Source organism: Schistocerca serialis, chromosome 11 (assembly GCF_023864345.2).
Source record: "Schistocerca serialis cubense isolate TAMUIC-IGC-003099 chromosome 11, iqSchSeri2.2, whole genome shotgun sequence".
Lineage (NCBI taxonomy): Eukaryota > Metazoa > Arthropoda > Insecta > Orthoptera > Acrididae > Schistocerca > Schistocerca serialis.
In genome coordinates, this window is record NC_064648.1 from 173342171 (window position 1) to 173356291 (window position 14121).

General features: G+C 45.1%; 2 non-coding genes across 2 annotated transcripts; one reads left to right on the forward strand and one right to left on the reverse strand.

Moving 5' to 3' along the window:
* Window positions 1-470: 470 nt before the first annotated feature.
* Trnas-gga (transfer RNA serine (anticodon GGA)) lies at window positions 471-554 on the reverse strand. Its single transcript is given in 2 exon segments — window positions 471-505; window positions 515-554. It is a non-coding gene; the product is annotated as a tRNA-Ser (tRNA).
* A 10162-nt stretch (window positions 555-10716) lies between these two features.
* Trnas-gga (transfer RNA serine (anticodon GGA)) lies at window positions 10717-10800 on the forward strand. The gene is given in 2 exon segments: window positions 10717-10756; window positions 10766-10800. It is a non-coding gene; the product is annotated as a tRNA-Ser (tRNA).
* The last annotated feature ends 3321 nt before the right edge of the window (window positions 10801-14121 follow it).

Consider the following 14121-nt stretch of genomic DNA (forward strand, 5'->3'; position numbering starts at 1 on the left):
TCGCGCGAACCGCGAGTGGGACAGGAGGAGGGAAATATGACTTTGGCGTGAATAGTGCCCTCCACCACACTCAGCTTCGTGGCTAGCAGAGTGTATATGTAGATGGAATATAGTTTAAACGAAAGACCGCTAATAATAAGAAACACATCCCGCCACTCGACGCCCGACGCTGACGCCAGAGTCCGTACTTTAGCGCAACTCCTATCGAAGTGCGTGTTCACCTAGCGGTGTTGCTAGTGTGATGGCGCATAGCTGCAGTTTAGTCCACAGCCGAGGGAATTCGCAGTGCCTTCCCAGGGCACATTCCTACGGGACAACCAGTCCGTCAGTAAATTTACCTCTCAAATTACCTGTGTGGGAGCACAAAAAAATAGCTCTGAGCGCTATGGGACTTAACATCTGAGCTCATCAGTCCCCTAGAACTTAGAACTACTTAAACCTAACTAACGTAAGGACATCACACACATCCATGCCCGAGGCAGGATTCGAACCTGCGACCGTAGTGGTCGCGATGTTCCAGACTGTAGCGCCTAGAACCACTCGGCCACCCAGGCCAGCGTGTGGGAGCACAGTCCGCATGTGTTTCCTGCAGACGAGACTTTCAGAGGCAAAATTATTTTGCATAGATCGCTACGTTGCACTGACAGTTAAGCCACGCAAAACAGTTGTCCACAGAACATCAAATATATACAACACTCACAAGAACATTTAACAGTCTATCTACAATTAAATATTACATGTGCAAGTAGTGTTTCCTCTGGAACGAATCTCAGTATCTATAGCGCACACGTAAAAAAATCTCTTGCGGTTATCGGTGTCCTTAATCTTTACGTCCGTCACGATAGGGCACACACTCATACAACACCATAAGCCCCAGTAACACTACACAAACAGGGCAGTTATCTTTTTACATCTGTACAGCGTCTGAAAAAATGTTGGTTTACACACACTGACACATGCTATATATCTCGAATCCCCTCAGACCTAGGAAATTATCTGACAAAGTCGCTGAATCAGCGCTTCTGGAAGGTGTTGCCAAGATTCTCTCTAACACGTGTTACGAAGGACAGACTTCTGGAACTGTGTACTGATAATGAATACCGTAACCGGGGACGCAACTCTTGGAAAGGCGTCACAGACGCGGTTGGTGTACTGTATTCAACATCACTACCGATAGAACAACAAGGAAAGTGCTTGGATACGCTTGTGGGTGTCGATGAGAGGGTGTGTTGTTACAAGCGTATGCCCCGTCCTGTTTGTACACTATAGCAGGTACAGTTGGACACATGGATTGCTATATTGTGCAGCTGTTTACGGAAATGAATCTATCACCACTTATGTTCGGATATACTTCTCAATGGGTTCAAATCACAATCCACCATGTCCAGTGCATCCACCCGTTACGACTAGCCATATGCCATCATTTTTACATGATAGTAGTTTCATTATTTCCCACAAACATATGTCGGGACATACGCCACAGCACCTTCAAGTTCAAGCAGCAGCAAAACATTTCTGACTATCAATTATAGGTGTATAAAAAAATTATGATACGTCCACACTTGCACCAGCTGGCTGTCGTTTTTGCACTGCAAAAAGGCCTCCTGTCATTACGTATTTGTCGATGAATAAAGGAAGTGATTACAATTTTTAAAAAAAGCCCTAGACCTAGAGTATTTTAGGTTTATCGATTTCACCACTTCCACGAAACCTTTCGGTCTTTTCGATACTTGTAAATCCAGCCAACACACAGTGGCATCTTTTATATACTCAGATAGCCAAGTGAAGGTTTGTGTCAGTGCGCTCCATGCATAGCTTCCGCCACACACACACACACACACACATAATTTTCCCCTGACTAAGAAATCATTGTGAGAAAAAATGTGTGTGAAATCTTATGGGACTTAACTGCTAAGGTCATCAGTCCCTAAGCTTACACACTACTGAACCTAAACTATCCTAAGGACAAACACACACACCCATGCCCGAGGGAGGACTCGAACCTCCGCCGGGACCAGCGGCACAGTCCATGCCTGCAGCGTCCAAGACCGCTCGGCTAATCCCGCGCGGCCGAAATATACTAGAGTACACTCATTTTCACGGGCGGAGCAGGTGGTGCAGAACCCACAAAAATGCTCTAGTCTAAGCGCATTTTTTTTAAAAGTTCATGTTGCTTAGCGCCGTACCTGTTTAACACTTTGGACTAGGAGTAGGATCATCGAGGGACGAATATGTTGTTTGAAGTGGTAAAATTGAGTTTGTTACGAAAAACAAAAGAGCCTGTCAGAGCTTTATACAAAGATTTCGCTTGTCACATGTGTGAGAAACGCTGACACAGCCCTGTTTAGATCCTACAACGTGTGTGTGTATGCAGGAGGTGAATTTTCAAAAAGGGATATCATGTTATGTAGAAACATTCTATAGGCCTGAATGCAAAGAATGCTTTATTACAAGCATGCAATAGACTTGTGATTGTCTCTTTCAGCGCACTAGCTTTATCTAACTGAATAATCACTATGATTCCAACGTCACTCAGTTATTCAACTTCAAGTGTGTGTTAGATGTCTGTGAATAAGGTAATGCAGTAGTTCTGAAGTGAGGTAGTGAGTGTATCGTCATGCTTTAGTTATCGCTATTAAAGAGGGATAGTGAGCGTGCGACTCTGCTTGTTCAACAACAGAGCTGTAACCACACAGTACAAAAAAATATTCGATAGCTCTTACTTCCTTAATTAGGACTATGGATTCAGGGGAAAAGAGAATGTTACTGGTTAAAGAGTGTTTGAGCGGGTGAAATCAAGAAATGTGTGTAATGTGTTCTTGAATATTTATATGAAACTGATCATAAAGAGTCGTTGCCACGTAAACCTTTATGATCATTACATGTCCCAACATGTGTTGGATTCTAGTAATAATAATAATAATAATAATAAGAAGAAGAAGAAGAAGAAGCTAAGAGTATCTTTGCACTAAAGTGAACTGTATCTGATGAACTAAATTGTAAAACTCAAGAACTGAATTGAATAAACGAAGAAAAATTCGTTACCCTACATCACTGTTGTTATTTAGAAAAAAACCTAATCATTATGTTTTTGCTAAAATGTATATGGTTAAACATTCTGCGCTCGTGCATCGCACCTCGCAGTGTCTACAATACGTGGCGCATTTAGCACTCACAATTTAAGAGAATTGACTGCAGCCAAATCTGTATTGCACGCGCCTAGAAGACGTGGTGGCTTTAAGACAAGGTTTCAGAGAGAGCGCACAGCAGGTGGGGTGAAAGTGGGTCTATTAATAGAGCAGCTGCAGCTACCCAGTGCTAACAGCGAGCAAGGCTGTGACGAGTGGGTCACATACAGTTCCAGTGGAATCCAGCTATAGATGGAGACAGGTATAGTATCGTCGTGACAACTTACACGCTAAGGACATAGGCGTGGAAAAAAAGTATACACGGATTGTTAACAAAAAAAATTATTTATTTTCGTTAATCCGACTTACAAGGGAACATCCCCATCGCACCCCCCTCAGATTTAATTCTAAGTTGGCACAGTGGATAGACCTTGAAAAACTGAACACAGATCGATCGAGAAAACAGGAAGAAGTTGTGTGGAACTATGAAAAAATAAGCAAAATATACAAACTGAGTAGTCCATGCGCAACACAGGCAACAGCTAGGACAACGTGACCTCAGCAGCGCTGTGGTCCCGTGGTTAGCGTGAGCAGATGCGGAACGAGAGGTACTTGGTTCAAGTCTTTCCTTGAATGGAAATTTTAATTTTATGTTTTCAGTTTATGTCACAAACTCTTATGTTTTCATCACTTTTGTGGGAGTGATTATCACATCCACAAGAAAACCTAAATCGGGCAAGGTAGAAGAATCTTTTTACCCATTCGCCAAGTGTACAAGTTAGGTGGGTCGACAACATATCCTTGTCATGTGACGCACATGCCGTCACCAGTGTCGTATAGAATATATCAGACGTGTTTTCCTGTGGAGCAATCGGTTGACCTGTGACCTTGCGATCAAATGTTTTCGGTTCCCATTGGAGAGGCACGTCCTTTCGTCGACTAATCGCACGGTTTTGCGGTGGGGTCGCAAAACACAGACACTAAACTTATTACAGTGAACAGAGACGTCAATGAACGAACGGACAGATCAAAACTTTACGAAAATAAACTTATCACTCGAGGGAAGACTTGGACCAAAGACCTCTCGTTCCGCAGCTGCTCACGCTAACCACGAGAGCACGACGCACCTATGCTTACATTATCCTTGATGTTGCCTATCTTGCGCATGGACTACTCAGTTTGTATATTTTGCTTATTTTTTCATAGTTCCACACAACTTCTTCCTGTTTTCTCGATTCATCCGTGTTCAGTTTTTCAAGGCCTATCCACTGTGCCAACTTATAACTAAATCTGAGGGGGGTGCGATGGGGAGGTTCCCTTGTTAGAAGTAATTTTAAATTTTCATAGGCAGACATAACACTATTTCCTCCATATTTATTATTCTTCTTCAGTCAATTGAGAGCAGGCCAGTGAAAGAATTCCAGGTTTTGAATAGCTGCAGACTTGAAGATTCGCCTTAACCACATGGTTTTCTCAGTGCCTTTGACGTAAATAATTGTGTGTGTGCGGCGAATTTTCGAAGCGCTATCACCAAGTCTTTATAGGGTATACCATCTCAGTTGATTCCATAACAGAAATGTGTTAGCCACTTTGCACTCTTCCATGCCTTAGCGCATGTCACATACTTGAAATACCTCGGTGATGCAAAGTTTGCTGAGAATGTCTCTGTTAGCCGGCCATTGTGGCCGAGCGGTTCTAGGCGCTTCGGTCTGGAACCGCGCGACCGCTACGGTCGCAGGTTCGAATCAGGCCTCGGGCATGGATGTGTGTGATGTCCTTAGGTTAGTTAGGTTTGAGTAGTTCTAAGTTCTAGGGGACTGGTGACCTCAGCTGTTAAGTCCCATAGTGCTCAGAGCCATTTGAACCATTTTTTGTCTCTGTTATACTAACATATTGAGTGTACGCCATATCTTTAAATACACTCCTGGAAATTGAAATAAGAACACCGTGAATTCATTGTCCCAGGAAGGGGAAACTTTATTGACACATTCCTGGGGTCAGATACATCACATGATCACACTGACAGAACCACAGGCACATAGACACAGGCAACAGAGCATGCACAATGTCGGCACTAGTACAGTGTATATCCACCTTTCGCAGCAATGCAGGCTGCTATTCTCCCATGGAGACGATCGTAGAGATGCTGGATGTAGTCCTGTGGAACGGCTTGCCATGCCATTTCCACCTGGCGCCTCAGTTGGACCAGCGTTCGTGCTGGACGTGCAGACCGCGTGAGACGACGCTTCATCCAGTCCTAAACATGCTCAATGGGGGACAGATCCGGAGATCTTGCTGGCCAGGGTAGTTGACTTACACCTTCTAGAGCACGTTGGGTGGCACGGGATACATGCGGACGTGCATTGTCCTGTTGGAACAGCAAGTTCCCTTGCCGGTCTAGGAATGGTTGAACGATGGGTTCGATGACGGTTTGGATGTACCGTGCACTATTCAGTGTCCCCTCGACGATCACCAGTGGTGTACGGCCAGTGTAGGAGATCGCTCCCCACACCATGATGCCAGGTGTTGGCCCTGTGTGCCTCGGTCGTATGCAGTCCTGATTGTGGCGCTCACCTGCACGGCGCCAAACACGCATACGACCATCATTGGCACCAAGGCAGAAGCGACTCTCATCGCTGAAGACGACACGTCTCCATTCGACCCTCCATTCACGCCTGTCGCGACACCACTGGAGGCGGGCTGCACGATGTTGGGGCGTGAGCGGAAGACGGCCTCACGGTGTGCGGGACCGTAGCCCAGCTTCATGGAGACGGTTGCGAATGGTCCTCGCCGATACCCCAGGAGCAACAGTGTCCCTAATTTGCTGGGAAGTGGCGGTGCGGTCCCCTACGGCACTGCGTAGGATCCTACGGTCTTGGCGTGCATCAGTGCGTCGCTGCGGTCCGGTCCCAGGTCGACGGGCACGTGCACCTTCCGCCGACCACTGGCGACAACATCATTGTACTGTGGAGACCTCACGCCCCACGTGTTGAGCAATTGGGCGGTACGTCCACCCGGCCTCCCGCATGCCCACTATACGCCCTCGCTCAAAGTCCGTCAACTGCACATACGGTTCACGTCCACGCTGTCGCGGCATGCTACCAGTGTTAAAGACTGCGATGGAGCTCCGTATGCCACGGCAAACTGGCTGACACTGACGGCGGCGGTGCACAAATGCTGCGCAGCTAGCGCCATTCGACGGCCAACACCGCGGTTCCTGGTGTGTCCGCTGTGCCGTGCGTGTGATGATTGCTTGTACAGCCCTCTCGCAGTGTCCGGAGCAAGTATGGTGGGTCTGACACACTGGTGTCAATGTGTTCTTTTTTCCATTTCCAGGAGTGTATGAACTGTCTACTTTCGCCATCATAGAAACCCTGAAGTAAAGAAATAGGTCATTAAAAAAGTAACAGCATCTTACTGGGATACGGAACATACAATATTATTATGGTGCCAGTCTGACCACACTGGACAAGTCTGTGCCAGTCTGCCAGCATTGTCTGTATCCAGATGGTTGTGGAATTTTTCCTATAGCTGCAGCTACTTAATTGTCTGCTGGTGTCGGGCGCCAACAACTATTTTAGAATTGATATTAGCGTGAAAGTATAGTTCACCGATTTCAAAGACATCATGATGTTTTAACGGTATGACGGTACATTTGGTAATTTCGCGGCTGTTACTAATTGCCTCTATTTGAATAAATTCGAACCAAAGTAACTGTCCAGTTCTTTAAGTGCTTTACGCCAGATAATTAATAATATCCGCTATTCCCCCATCCGCACTCTGCTTCATAGTCACTCCTCCCATGTTTTATGAAAAAAAAAATTATCCGCTACACGACTCAGAAAACAGAGAATGACGTTGCTGCAAACCGTAAAGTAAAGTGAGGTAAGGGACGCTGATGGGAGCTCCCCAGTGTGCCATCGCCATTTCGAGTCATAGTGCTTAAAGCGCGGCGCATACTTTGACATACGTCAGGTGGAAAGTGGTGGTGGTGGTGGTGGTTAGTGTTTAACGTCCCGTTGACAACGAGGTCATTAGAGACGGAGCGTAAGCTCGGGTTAGGGAAGGATTGGGAAGGAAATCGGCCGTGACCTTTCAAAGGAACCATCCCAGCATTTGCCTGAAACGATTTAGGGAAATCACGGAAAACCTAAATCTGGATGGCCGGAGACGGGATTGAACCGTCGTCCTCCCGAATGCGAGTCCAGTGTGCTAACCACTGCGCCACCTCGCTCGGTACCAGGTGGAAAGTAAAATATATATAACGTAGTAATGGTACAAGCTGTGCAGGGGACATGTACTAATCAAAAGCGTTCACGTAGCGACGACTCTTTATTATCAGTTTCACATACCTACTCAAGAACACATTATACATATTTCTTGATTTCACCCGTTCAAACACACTGTAAGCAGTAACATTCTCTTTTCCCCTGTATCCATAGTCCTAATTAACGAAGCAAGAGCTATCGAATATTTTTTTCTAACGTGTGGTTACAGCTCTGTTGTTGAACAAGCAGAGTCGCACAGTCACTATCCCTCTTTAATAGCGATAACTAAAGCATGACCATACTTTGCGTACTTCACTCACTACCACACCTCACGAGGGAACCTCCCCATCGCACCCCCCTCAGATTTAGTTATACGTTGGCACAGTGGATAGGCCTTGAAAAACTGAACACACATCGATCGAGAAAACAGGAAGAAGTTGTGTGGAACTACGAAAAAATAAGCAAAATATACAAACTGAGTAGTCCATGTGCAACACAGGCAACAACAAGGAAAGTGTAAGAGCAGGAGTGCCATGGTCCCGTGGTTAGCGTCAGCAGCTGCGGAACAATAGGTCCTTGGTTCCAGTCTTCTCTCGGATCAAAATTTTAACTTTTTATTTTCAGTTTATGTGACAAACACTTACGTTTTCGTCACTTTTTTGGGAGTGATTATCACATCCACAAGAAAACCTAAATCGGGCAAGGTAGAAGAATCTTTTTACCCATTCGCCAAGTGTACAAGTGAGGTGGGTCGACAACGTATTCCTGTCATGTGACGCACATGCCGTCACCAGCGTCGTATAGAATATATCAGATGTGTTTTCCTGTGGAGGAATCCCGGTTGACCTATGACCTTGCGATCAAATGTTTTCGGTTCCCATTGGAGAGGCACGTCCTTTCGTCTACTAATCGCACGGTTTTGCGGTGCGGTCGCAAAACACAGACACTAAACTTATTACAGTGAACAGAAACGTCAATGAACGAACTGACAGATCATAACTTTGCGAAAATAAAGAAAGTAAACTTTTCACTCGCGGGAAGACTTGAACCGAGGACCTATCATTCCACAGCTGCTGACGCTAACCACGGGACCACGGCGGTCCTGGGCTCACGCTATCATTGATGCTGCGTATCTTGCACATGGACCACTCAGTTTGTGTATTTTGCTTATTCTTTCATAGTTCCACACAACTTCTTCCTGTTTTCTCGATTGATCTGTGTTCAGTTTTTCAGGGCCTATCAACTGGGCCAACTTATAACTAAATCTGAGGGGGGTGCGATGGGGAGCTTCCCTTGTCAGAACTACAGCATTACCTTATTCACAGACATCTAACACACACTTGAAGTTGAATAACTGAATGACGATGGAATCATAGTGATTATTCAGTTACATAAAGCTAGCGTACTGAAAGAGACAATCACAAGTCTATTGCACGCTTGTAATAAAGCATTCTTTGCATTCATGCCTATAGAATGTTTCTACATAACATGATATTCTTTTTTGAAGTTTCAGCTCCTGCATACACACACACGTTGTAGGATCTAAACAGGGCTGTGTCAGAATTTCTCACACATGTAACAAGCGAAATCTTTGTATGAAGCTCTGACAGGCTCTTTTGTTTTTCGTAACAAACTCAATTTTACCAGTTGAAACAACATATCCGTCCCTCGATGATCCTACTCCTAGACCAAAGTGTTAAACAGGTACGGCGCTAGGCAACATGAACTTTTAAAAAAATGCGCTTAGACTAGAGCATTTTTGCGGTTTCTCCACCACCTGCTCCGCCCGTGAAAATGAGTGTACTCTAGTATATTTCGGCCGCGCGGGATTAGCCGAGCGGTCTTGGACGCTGCAGGCATGGACTGTGCCGCTGGTCCCGGCGGAGGTTCGAGTCCTCCCTCGGGCATAGGTGTGTGTGTTTGTCCTTAGGATAGTTTAGGTTAAGTAGTGTGAAAGCTTAGCGACTGATGACCTTAGCAGTTAAGTCCCATAAGATTTCACACACATTTTTTCTCACAATGATTTCTTAGTCAGGGGAAAATTATGTGTGTGTGTGTGGCGGAAGCTATGCATGGAGCGCACTGACACAAACCTTCACTTGGATATCTGAGTATATAAAAGATGCCACTGTGTGTTGGCTGGATTTACAAGTATCGAAAAGACCGAAAGGTTTCGTGGAAGTGGTGAAATCGATAAACCTAAAATACTCTAGGTCTAGGGCTTTTTTAAAAAATTGTAATCACTTCCTTTATTCATCGACAAATACGTAATGACAGGAGGCCTTTTTGCAGTGCAAAAACGACAGCCAGCTGGTGCAAGTGTGGACGTATCATAATTTTTTTATACACCTATAATTGATAGTCAGAAATGTTTTGCTGCTGCTTGAACTTGAAGGTGCTGTGGCGTATGTCCCGACATATGTTTGTGGGAAATAATGAAACTACTATTCATGTAAAAATGATGGCATATGGCTAGTCGTAACGGGTGGATGCACTGGACATGGTGGATTGTGATTTGAACCCACTGAGGAGTATATCCGAACGTAAGTGGTGATAGATTCATTTCCGTGCACAATATAGCAATGCATGTGTTCAACTGTACCTGCTATAGTGTACAAACAGGACGGGGAATGCGCCTGTAACAATACACCCTCTCATCGCCACCCACAAGCGTACCCTAGCACTTTCCTTGTTGCTCTATCGGTAGTGATGTTGAATACAGTACACCAACCGCGTCAGTGATGCCTTTCCAAGAGTTGCGTCCCCGGTTACAGTATTCATTATCAGTACACAGTTCCAGAAGTCTGTCCTTCGTAACACATGTTAGAGAGAATCTTGGCAACGCCTTCCAGAAGCGCTGATTCAGCGACTTTGTCAGATAATTTCCTAGGTCTGAGGAGAATCGAGACATATAGAATGTGTGAGTGTGTGTATACCATAATTTGTTCGGGCACTGTACAGATGTGAAAAAATAACTTCACTGTTTGTGTAGTGTTACTGGGGCTTATGATGTTGTATGAGTTTGTGCCCTATCGTGACGGACGTAAAGATTAAGGACACCGATAACCGCAAGAGATTTTTTTACGTGTCCACTATAGATACTGAGATTCGTTCCAGAAGAAACACTACTTGCACATGTAATATTTAATTGTAGTTAGACTGTTAAATGTTCTTGTGAGTGTTGTATATATTTGATGTTCTGTGGACAACTGTTTTGCGGGGCTTAACTGTCAGTGCAACGTAGCGATCTGTGCAAAATAATTTTGCCTCTGAAAGTCTCGTCTGCAGGAAACACATGCGGACTGTGCTCCCACACGCCGGCCTGGGTGGCCGAGTGGTTCTAGGCGCTACAGTCTGGAACATCGCGACCACTACGGTCGCAGGTTCGAATCCTGCCTCGGGCATGGATGTGTGTGATGTCCTTACGTTAGTTAGGTTTAAGTAGTTCTAAGTTCTAGGGGACTGATGAGCTCAGATGTTAAGTCCCATAGCGCTCAGAGCTATTTTTTTGTGCTCCCACACAGGTAATTTGAGAGGTAAATTTACTGACGGACTGGTTGTCCCGTAGGAATGTGCCCTGGGAAGGCACTGCGAATTCCCTCGGCTGTGGACTAAACTGCAGCTATGCGCCATCACACTAGCAACACCGCTAGGTGAACACGCACTTCGATAGGAGTTGCGCTAAAGTACGGACTCTGGCGTCAGCGTCGGGCGTCGAGTGGCGGGATGTGTTTCTTATTATTAGCGGTCTTTCGTTTAAACTATATTCCATCTACATATACACTCTGCTAGCCACGAAGCTGAGTGTGGTGGAGGGCACTATTCACGCCAAAGTCATATTTCCCTCCTCCTGTCCCACTCGCGGTTCGCGCGAGGGAAAAACGAGTCTGAATGCCTCGGTACGAGCTCCAATTTCCGTTGGTGATCACAGCGCGATATGAAAGTTGGTGGTAATAATATATGCTCTACATCCTCGGTGAAGGTAGGGTTTTGGAATTTAGTGAACAGCACTTCCATTTAGCGCGTCGTCTATGCGTAAGTGTCCCCCCCCCTCCCCCCCTCCCCCTCCCCACAATTACAAATTTTCAATGAGATTTGTAACTCTCTCGCGATGGTTAAATGTACCAGTCACGAATCTAGTTGTTCTTCTTTGGACCTTCTAAATCTCTTGAATCAGACCCAACTGGTAAGGGCTTCATACAGACGGACAACGCTCTAAGACAATAGGATGCCACAGATTTAAAAAAAATTATCCAATACATGTGATGAATATCGATTCAATTAATTTGAATAAACTTTTATATCAAAATGGTGTTAGCGATACAGTAGTTGAGGGGGTGGTGTGCGTGGGTGGGTGACGTGCAGCAGAAGAGCAGGTTAAGTGCAGAACACTAAGTTAAATTGAATAATTTTTATGTACAACACACTACAATAGTTTGAGGGTGTGGGCGACAAAGAAGAATGCACCAGAAATGGTGTTCAAAAGCATGTGAAATTCGAAAAGTGTACCAGAAAATGGTGGGAGGATGTAGCTTATTACTTAATTTCGTATCAAAGGGGGTAGAATAGTTTAAGTGTGGTGACATGGAAAACTACTTAATAGAACAATAGGTTAAGTTCCGACAAAGGGCCGAACATAAGGTTAAGACACCCGGAGTACAGTATCGAACATTAGGTTATGCAACATGTTTCCCCATGTAATTGCTTCTTGCAAGACCTAGATGTTTCCAAACAGCCTACGATCATAAGCGAGAGAAATCCAATCCCCCACAAACTGAATTTTTTATAAATAAACAACATACCCTTTCCATATATTCCATACACTGCCTTGAATCCCCTAAATTGATTAAATAAAGAATACTCCACACAGTGTCTAAATTGTTTAAACAATATTCCATACAGAGCAATGAAATACCCTCTAAATGATCGATCAAGTGAGTCTTTTTGCTGCCAATTCCTAGGAAGAGGTGGCGGTTGGATGACTTAGGTTAGTGGAGGTGCTGTTTTTTCCTGCTATTTTCTTAAGTTAGGTGAGGTTGCATTGACCTGATGGAATTTGAACTTCCCACCAGAAGGGGGTGGCACTTTCCCACCAGAGAGGTCGATCAGTTTAATTAAGTAGTTAATGTGACCTATCTTCCCGCCATTATCATAGGTAAGTAGAGGTTCCATTATCCTGTTGGAATTTGAACTTCCCGCCAGGGGGGCGTAGCACTTTCCCGCCAAAAGCCGCCATCTTGGATAATGTCATGTGCAATGCACGTTAGTAAACGTTAGTGCACATTAGTACACGTTAGCCCACCAACATCGGTTGGTAAGGGGATGTGGCGGTCAGTTGAGGATCGTGGTCGAGACCTTAACTATTTCCTTACAAGTTCAGGTGCGCGTGGCACTAGTGAAAATTGATTCCATGTCCAGGTGGGAGTGGCACTCACGAAAATCTGACAAAATTTGAATTTCCCACCTGGGAGGTGTGGCAGGGGACGTGGAACCTTCCCACCAGAGAGGTTAACTAATTGATAAATTTAATTAAGTAGTCAATCAAACTGATAAGAGGGAGAGGGCGGCCTATTCCAATAACTCAGACCTGAAAGTGTACCTGTAGCAGCGAGGGTGGGAGGGGGGGGGGGTTGGGGGAAGGCGGCGGAGAACAATAGGTTAAGCGCAGTGACATGGAAAACCACTTAACAGGACAATAGGTTAAGTACCTCTCAATCAAAGGAGAACAATAGGGTTGAATGAGTGCATACTTGCCCCTGATGCAGGCAACTCAAACTAACAAAATGCGCCAGCATCTCCTTCCTGATGGGGGAGGGGAGTGTGGTGGGGTGGGAACAATAGGGTAAGTGCAGCGACATGGAAAAGCACTTAACAGAACAATAGGTTAAGTAACTGTCAATCAAAGGAGAATAATAGGTTGACATGGAAAAGCACTTAACAGAACAATAGGTTGACATGGAAAAGTACTTAACAGAACAATAGGTTTGCCCCTGAGTGCATACCTGCCCCTGACGTTGACAACCCGCACTAAGAAAATGCACCACAACATACTTTGTTGGTTCAAATGGCTTTGAGCACTATGGGACTTAACTGCTGTGGTCATCAGTCCCCTAGAACTTAGAACTACTTAAACATAACTAACCTAAGGACATCACACACATCCATGCCCGAGGCAGGATTCGAACCTGCAACATACTTTGTCCCTCTACTCACGGCAGAATGCTTCCCACATTCTGTATCATCACTAAACTGTCCCCCCTCTACTTTGCGAGCACCATTGTGAATGGAGATAGATGACTGTGCAGTATGACCATTCATTGTTAATTCTCGAACATATACATCATCAAAGTATACCAGACAGCGATCTACATATTTATAGCACTTCGAGCATAATGCGTAATTTATTATCTTTCTCCATGCGGAAGGGAGCTATAGGGCACTCTCGCATTCTTAGGATAGAGACTGAAAGATCTCGCCCTGTCTTTGACCAAACCGTGGTTCAACACTGTCACTGAATGAATCTGCAGCTGACCAGAAGTAGACCGCAACATTCTGCGTCACGTAAAAGAGTGGAGCATACTGAGTCTGTAACTGCTGTTCCGTACCCATCCAAGTGCACAAGATTTCTCCAGATGTGTGCATGTCAAGGAGGATAGCATTGCCTTATCCGTTTGTAGTAGCAGAGATGAAAGTGCTGTGATGTAATAGCAGTCGGTTGAGAAGAG